This window comes from Podarcis tiliguerta (genome assembly GCF_965153285.1).
Source record: "Podarcis tiliguerta genome assembly, chromosome: 8".
Lineage (NCBI taxonomy): Eukaryota > Metazoa > Chordata > Lepidosauria > Squamata > Lacertidae > Podarcis > Podarcis tiliguerta.
Window position 1 is genome coordinate 58,378,942 of NC_139541.1, and position 8,852 is coordinate 58,387,793.

Genomic DNA, 8,852 nt, shown 5'->3' on the forward strand with positions numbered 1-8,852 from the left:
TGCACCCTTCCCCCCAGCAGCAACAGAAATGGGCACATCAAGGCCGGAGTCAGATTCTAACACACAAACGGGGAGGGGTGCTTTCTGTTTTTGCATTGGCACACCTGATACAGGAGCTCTGAGCATCCCAGCGGGCCCAGTGCTAGGGTTACCAAGTCTGGTGGTACTCTGAGGCTGAGGTGCAGTGGGTAGAGCCTGAGAACTAAGAGGCGGGACACAGCAGACCAGGGAACCAAACCTGGTGAGATACCTCACAACAACCTTGTGAGGTGGGCTTGTGTGGTTTGCCCCAGGCACCTGACTAGTTGGGTGGGGCACTTTGACGTGAAGCCTGATGGCAGCAGAAGGAAATGATAAGATGAACTAATTTGGAGATTGCTTGCCACACAAAGCAGATGCTGTACCACCAGGCTTTCCTTTATTGCAAGTGCATTGGGTTTGCAAGGTCCTCGGAGTCAGAGACCTGCTGGCTCCCCCACTCTGTTAAAACATCAGAGTGTCGTTCAGCACCTGTCTTGTCCCATCAAGGATAACATTCATTGCCGCAAACAACTCATTGTTGCCTGTCCTGACAATGCACAAGGGTCACGTCAATTGAGGAAAAGGAAACAAGCCACTCAGTTAATTGAAGGCCCAACTGAGCAAAAGGGAACGGAAACCCCCAAACACAGACCAGCTTCTCCTTTGTCCAATGCAGCTCTCAGCTTCACCACTGGGGGTGCTCTTCTGAGCTTTGAGTAAAAGGAGATTCAGGCCCTGTGGTTCCTAAACTTTTCTGGGCCACTGTCCCCTTTGTTCCATAAACTCATCCCCAGTGCCCCCCTACCCTATAAAAAGCACTATTCAGAATAGTGATTTGCACAACCCACTAAGAAAGATAATAATAAATTAGAATTCAAAACAGCAACACTTAATTGCGCATTTATTCAAAATCCAGTTAAAACTATTTAGTTTAATTAGTTCAACAAAACTGATGAATTTGATCCAGTGATACCAGCTTTTCAAAGCTATAGGGAAAGGGTACAGTGGTTAAGGTGGAGCTGGGACGGTGCCGGGGTCCAGTTCCACCTAAAATCTCTTCTCCCCCTGGATTTTCAGTTCCAAAATCCATGGAGGCTGTTCATTCAACAGAAGCTGGTCCATTAGGGCAAATGGGGTAGCCACTGAGTAGACCAGCCTCAGTCTACTCTCAGGCTGCCCCCATTTCCTTGCCTTTTTCCTTTCAACCAGTCACAGGGTGGCTCTGCCTGTTACTGGCTTTGGCGCCACCTACTGTTGATCTCACTGCCTTCTGCTTTGCCAGCCCCAACGGGCACCAGATACCACTGCTGTGCATGGCTGCTTGTTCATAAGGGAGATGGGGTTCTCTGCACATGCTCAGAGGCATGTGGCATGGCTGAAATCCAGTTCCAGAATTAAAAACCTTGGTTCAAACTGAGTCCTGGGGGAAGGACAGAGAGGAAAGTGTTGAAACCACGATACGTTTGCAGGTAATCTGAGCCAGAACTCACTGATATTCAGCCCTGGGTGTTATTTTCTACAACGGGATAACTGCATGCAAGAGTGCATCTGCACATGTGCAGAGGATGCATTGCCCTCCCCACTAAGTAACCACAACTAATCTCCACACATCTGGTTTAGGGAGCTTTGGCCTTGTGGCACTTGTTGATGTTTAGAAACTAGGCATGCACAGCTGCTCTGTGTATTTTAGGCAGATGGTTCAAGGACAGGAAATGGATAGCATGTTTGTACAATAGTTTTTGCAGCTTAGACAGGCCAGTGCCTTGTGGAGTGTGCAAATACCATCTTCCCCGTGGAAGCTTAGGCAAGGGAGAATGGAGCAGGCTGACGAACAACAGCTATTTTGAGTTGATTAAGTGGTCATGCTAACTGCGTCTGGGCAGCCTCCCAAACTATTTTGGCTAGTAAACTGGAGACCTTGCCAACAACTGAAAATCATAAAAATAAGTGTTTGGCTCTTCCAGCTCCTTCATCTCAAACACCTACGTACCGTAATGATAGAGCTTGTGATTTGCTGACACTCCCTTAGTGTTAAGGAATTGGCAATTTAAGCATTTGCCCTGGAGTCACATTACCTGGGCACCTCGTTTGGGCCTTCCAGCAGAGTATTAGAGGCTCGGTTGCATATAGCTCTTTCTTTTAACTATTCCTCATTTTTGGTGCTTGTTCTTCAACGTAGAAATTTTACATGGTGTGAGAAAGTGGAGAATGGTGAGTATGTTGTATTAACTGGCAGAGGTTTCCTGGCTGAGGGGTTCCAGATACTGAAGATAAGAAGCTGTGGGAATCACACCAAGAGAAAACAACAAGGTTTATATAGGTAAAGGTAAATCTTTGCAAAAATGGAACTTCTGCAGCTTCCCTCAAGCCTGAAATCGTCAGATGATATTGCAAATAACTGGAGGAGGCTTCGACAAAGGTTTGAATTGTACCTGGTAGCAACAGGGGCTGAAGGAAAAAACCCCTGGATATGATCAAATTCTCCATTTTTTTTCATGTAGAACAGAGAGTTTGGGACGGCTGGAGGAGAGAATATGAAACCGAAAGCAATTATTGATAAGTTTGAAGAATAAAGGTAAAGGGACCCCTGACCATTAGGTCCAGTTATGACCGACCCTGGGGTTGCAGCGCTCACCTCGCTTTATTGGCCAAGGGAGCCGGCATACAGCTTCCAGGTCATGTGGCCAGCATGACTAAGCTGCTTCTGGCGAGCCAGAGCAGCGCACGGAAACGCTGTTTGCCTTCCCGCTGGAGCGGTACCTATTTATCTACTTGCACTTTGGCGTGCTTTCAAACTGCTAGGTTGGCAGGAGCAGGGACCGAACAACGGGAGCTCAACCTGTCGCGGGGATTCGAACCGCCGACCTTCTGATCGGTAAGTCCTAGGCTCTGTGGTTTAACTCACAGCACCACCCACGTCCCAAGTTTGAAGAACACTGCAGGCCTAAAAAGAATAAGACTCAAATAAGTTCTTTAGGTGCATACAAAAAGTAGACCAAACTCTGATAAATTAAGAACCGAATTAAGAAGCTTGAGTAAGAATTGTCATTTTGCTGACTAGAGAGAGAGAGTTTGATAAGGGACAGAATTATCTGTGGTATCAAAGATCATGTCCTCAGACAGTGACTATTACACAAGGGGCTCAAAGAAGGACATCCAGAGATTTCTGGGGGGGGGGGTGAATTATGTTGGAAAATTTATCCATAATTTGTCCATAGCAGCAAAGCCTCTTCAGCAGCTTATGGAACAGAAAAATGGATGGTTGCTGGGATGCACTCTCCAGGCTACGCCTCTCACCAGCCCTGCTTCCATGCCCTCCTTGAGTGTTTTTGCCTGGCTGAACTTTGTCCTTGAACTGTGAGAATGCCTCTTGCTTGCCAGGATGAAGAGAGAGGTGTAGGAGGGGGTGAAGAAGCCTTGGGCTTTGGGGTGGCTGGAGAGTCGCATACATTGCTCCACCCACTTTAACCTTTGGCCTCACCCACTGTGGCCAAGAAGCCCCCAGAGGTTCACCCATGAGGGAATGCAGCTCTGAGATAGAAGGATGTCAGGTAGCAAATTTGGACTGTCTCCCCAAGGCCTTGGAATGCCGCAGCCAGAGAATACGGTGTTAAATCCCGCCTTGGGATTGACTCTGTGGCAGCTTCATATCGTCAGTTCTTGGGAGCTGCTGGCTGTTTCTGGTTTCTCCGATAAAGCAAGCAAGAAAACCTGAGTCTGCAGGCACAGGCAGATAACGGCTCATACACAAATGGGATGTTCCCCTTCCCTATCTCAGGAAACACTGCCTCCTTTTGGTGGGGGGGGGACTTCCTTCTTACTTAGAAAAGGCTATTTAAACACTTGCAGCTTTTTAGCTATTTGGGGTGGGGGTGAAAGGAGGTAACATGGCCTGATGCAAGTTTATAAAATGATGGCATGTGAATAAGAGAATCCTTTGATTCAACGATTCAATGAAATGGGTTGGCAGTGGATTCAGGCTAGATGAAAAAGAAACACAGAGTCTGGCCTTGGCAAACTTAGCGCCCAGCACAGCTGTACTGGGTTGAAGATGATGGGAGTTGTAGCCCAAAATATTCTCGTGGTAGAGAACCAGATCTACTGCCTTTCTTACACATTTGAATAAGGTGCGTATGCTTTTATGAGGTTTGGGCTCATATATGCTCTTCATTTATAAGAAGCCTTTAAGGATTCCAGTCGAGCTCATAAGTAAAAACTGTTTTTTATTTTATGCACTATTGTCCATGAGTAACAGCCTTCCATATTTAGCTTGGAAAAGAGCACACTGGCAACCAGGACAAAAAGCAACACAAGGTGTTGGAAGACCAAGTTTCATAGTGAAGCTAACATGGCAAAGATGCACATCAAAATTGAAGATGCCTAATCTTGTTGGAGCGATAAGGAGTAGCACTCAGCCAAGTGTGACCTCAGCCCAGGTGAGCATCCCATGTTCAAGACACAATCCATCACCAGTGTTCTAGGACAAATGTGTCTCTGGCTGCATGCTAACGACCTGTGATCAGGATAACAGAGATTATTTATTTACACATACATACATGCCCCATCCATCTGGCTGGGTTTCCCCAGCCACTCTGGGTGGCTTCCAACAAATGATTAAAAATACAATAAAACATCGAACATTAAAACTTCCCTAAACAGGGCTTCCTTCAGATGTCTTCTAAAAGACGGATAGTTGTTCATTTCCTTGACATCTGAATGGGAGGGCGTTCCACAGGGCGGGCACCACTACCAAGAAGGCCCTCTGCCTGGTTCCCTGTAACCTCACTTCTCGCATTGAGGGAACCGCCAGAAGGCCCATGGAGCTGGACCTCAGTGTCTGAATGATGAATGGTGGGGGTGGATACACTCCTCAGCTTGAATGATGGGGGTGGAGATGCTCCTTCAGGTATACTGGACCGAGGCTGTTTAGGGCTTTAAAGGTCAGCACCAACACTTTGAATTGTGCTCGGAAACATACTGGAAGCCAATGTAGGTCTTTCAGGACCAGTGTGAAACAGGGATGGGGGAGGAATTTGATTCAGTTTTCAGTTAAAGTGGTACCTCCCATATTTGCCCTTTCCAAAACAATATGCAAACCAAAATTCAACCATCTTTAAAAATTCACATTTCTCTGAATTTTGCAGTACAGTTCTCCAACCAAGTAATGTGTATAGAAATGCATATAATTTAGGTAAAGCATGTGTTAAAATGCATATATTGGTGAAGAGAGCACACAAAAATGCATCATATTGTTGAAAATCTCCTGCAAAAGATGTATCTATAGGGAAAATTGCAAACAAAATTGTGTATCAAGGATAAATTTGCTGATGAATTTCCATGAGGAACTTTTAAAACACACATACTGATGTGGAAATGTTGAGAACTGAACTTAAGATTGCAAAATTAGGCACTGAGAGAGAAAATGACATATTCAGTCAGTCCTGCATAAGTAAGAAGGCTTGAACAACTAATCCCTGAGACCTAGGGGAGAGAGGATAAGAACCTGGGCAGAAGAGAGCTTTTTTCCCTCAGCAGGAGAGAACTGTGCATTCATCTGGAGCAGCACAAAACCTCCTCTCTCTGAACTCCAAGACCACTGCTTCTCCTGCACTAAATTATTTCAGGTTGTGTATAATTGACTGTGTGCAGAACACCTTGAGGAAAGGTGGGATGCAAGTACATTTAAAAGTACAACACCATGCTGGTTGTTCGAAGTATTTCACATCACTTTGGGTGGAGGGTACTGAATAGTCAGATAGCAGCTCCACTTTTTATTCCAGGCTTAGGCAAACTCGGCTCTCCAGATGTTTTTGGACTACAATTCCCATCATCCCTGACCACTGGTCCTGTTAACTAGGGATCATGGGAGTTGTAGGCCAAAAACAACTGGAGGGCCGAGTTTGCCTAAGCCCGTTTTATTCAATAGTTTTAAAGCGTATCACTGTTTGTCAGGTGTTATTTAATGAGTACAAATTCAAATTTTGCAGGGATTTATTTATTGCTACAATCCTATGCATATTTACCTGACAGTAAGTCCTGTTGAACTCAGTATGAACTCAGACGCATAGGTGTGCACTTGAGTCTTGAGTTTAGATTTTGTTTCTGAAATTCTCTGCAGTGTCCACTTGGAGGCAGCAAATTCTCAGTCGTTAGGAGGTGTCCTACTGTGCAGGAACTGCAAGTGCCTCAAGGAATAAATTAAATAACAAAGGGCTCCTTGGAGACCACATGCTGTCTTTTGCATGAGCTCATCACTCTCGCTTCCTCTTATTCGGTCTGGCTGCCAAATTCTACTCTTCTCTGCATTAGGTGTGATCGACTCATTCTGTCATTCAAGAGATGCAACCAAGTGATCTTCCTTTGCTGCCTGTTGCATCCCTGTACAGTGGTACCTCAGGTTACAGACGCTTCAGGTTACAGACTCCACTAACCCAGAAATAGTACCTCAGGTTAAGAACTTTGCTTCAGGATGAGAACAGAAATCACACAGCAGCGGGAGGCCCTGGTGCTTCAGGTTAAAACAGTTTCAGGTTAAGAACGGACCTCCAGAACAAATTAAGTTCTTAACCCAAGGTACCACTGTATAGGTCACTGTTCTCAAAAAAAGGAGGCAGATATAGAACAGTGACTCATACAGGAACATGGGAGAAAGTTCAAAAAGGTTTAATCTGTTGCAGGAAAACAAACAAAGAGTCCTACAGCACCTTAAAGCAAACAAATTTATTGTGGCATAACCTTTTATGCCTAGCAGCCCATGTCATGAATTTGTGTGATCGTTTTTAAAAGCCATCTACGTTGGTGGCCATCACTGCCTCCTATGGGAGCAAGTTCCATAGTTTAACTATGTGCTATGCAAGCGTCAGCTCTGGGGGGCAGGGCCTGATGGTTCCAGCGACCATTTCTTGATACAATCCTGGGGCCACCAATCAACTTTCAAGTCCAAGCCAAGGCTTGGAGCTTGTGGACCCCTTCAGGTGAGCCTCTTATTGGGAACACTTGGTGGTTTTTGCAACCCCCGAGCGCATACGTGAAATCGCATAAAATCGGGAGTTGCCTGTATCAGCTCAGCTGATGGGCAAGGAAGAAACTATTCCTGCAGCTCACACACGAGAGCAGAGGGACAGCTTGGCTCTCACACAGCTGATGGGTGGGAAAGCGGCTGCTGCTGCACTACCCCACATACCAGCTGTTAGATGGGGAAGCCTCCTGCTCATGAGGAGACCCCAGAGCCTCAAGAGGACATCTTCTTCGGACTCTGGGAAGGGTCTCCTTGCGAGTCAGGACTCCTCTTCAGGGGGCTCCCCATTTTCTGGATCCACTTCCAGCACCGGAGGTATGTGTGGTCATGCACAAATAAGAGTGAACATAAATGTACTGTTTTCGCCTGCAAACGTTTCAAGCGTGCCAACCTATTTTGTTTCCAGCCAGGACATATCCAGTAACTTTTCACGCCGCAAATGCTCCAGATCTATTTCTTTGACCTTGTTGTGCAAGGGGGCCAGTTTACTCCAGAGTAAGCAGATTTAGGAGACAGATGTTGAGCAGAGCGTGCAAACGCACAGGGAAATTCAGAAATCGGGTGTGTGAAGGGGCAACTAGCCGACACCAAGCAATATGGAGCAAGGAGCCAAAGAGAGCTAAAATGTTCATTCTTCCAAACGCTTAGCAAAACTTGGCAAAAAAAATCTTTGCATGGACACAGGAAATCCAGACACCAGTGCAAGAGTCACTCCAGAAAAATAGCTCCAACTCCATTAAGAATCTAATTTTTAACATCAACAAGTGTCTTTGAGTCTCTCCCTTCCTCTAGGGACTCCTAAATCTCTCCAGCAATTGCTTAAAGCACTCAGCAGTTCTTGTTTACACAGGTCCCCTATGTGTAAGGCAGTGCAAAGGACAGCACGTCTTACACCCTGAAGGAGTGACAGGCCGTAATCTGCTAATCATAAAGCCATGGCTGCTCAAGCCTTTCCCCCATCTGCAGGAAATAAGGTGCCCTCTGACCCTGGAGCACGGCCTGAGGAAATGGATCTGTCATCAGCAACCAAGTAAGCTGAGCAAGCAGGCTGGCAGGAGGGATGCTGCGATATGGAGGCAACAGATTTATCTCTATGAAGCAGGAAAGAAAAACACAGCCTGGGGTAGAAGAAAGGAGGTGACAGGGAAGCCCTGAGGCCAAAGTTGCAGTCAATTCTCCCTTTTCTCTTAACACACAACAGATCCTTTGAACTCACCGAGCTTTCTGCTAGTTGTTGTGGGTTTTTTAATCAATGGTTGTGCAGAATTTGTCTGTCCTTGTTTAGTTCTTTTAAAACAGGGATGGGAAACTTCCAAGCATGAGGGTGGAGGTCAAATATGACCCTCCAGGCCTTTCTATATGATTGTTGGGACCCTTCCCAGGGCATACACCGCTCCCCAGCCCAATGTTACACACTCCAGGCTAGAATGTACCCCTGAACTCTGATAGTGCTTCTTCCTTGACAGGCTGGAGAATAGAGGGTGTTAGTGTAAATTAACAGGTGCTGCTCTTGCTGCTAGCCAAAGCTACTCACTTTTGCATGTGGCCCTTGGAAGGTTGTCTAGAACGAAATGTGGCCCTTGGGGCTGGAGAAAAGTTTCATACTCCTAAACACCAGGAAAAGTTTTTTGTGGGTTTTCCAAAGAAAAGTCATACCTCGGGTTAAATGTGCTTCAGGTTGAGCGTTTTCAAGTTACGCTCCGTGGCAACCTAGAAGTAACAGAGCGCGTTACTTCCAGGTTTCGCCGCTCACGCATGTGCAGACGCTCAAAATGACGTCACACGCATGCGTGGAAACGGTGAAACGTGACCC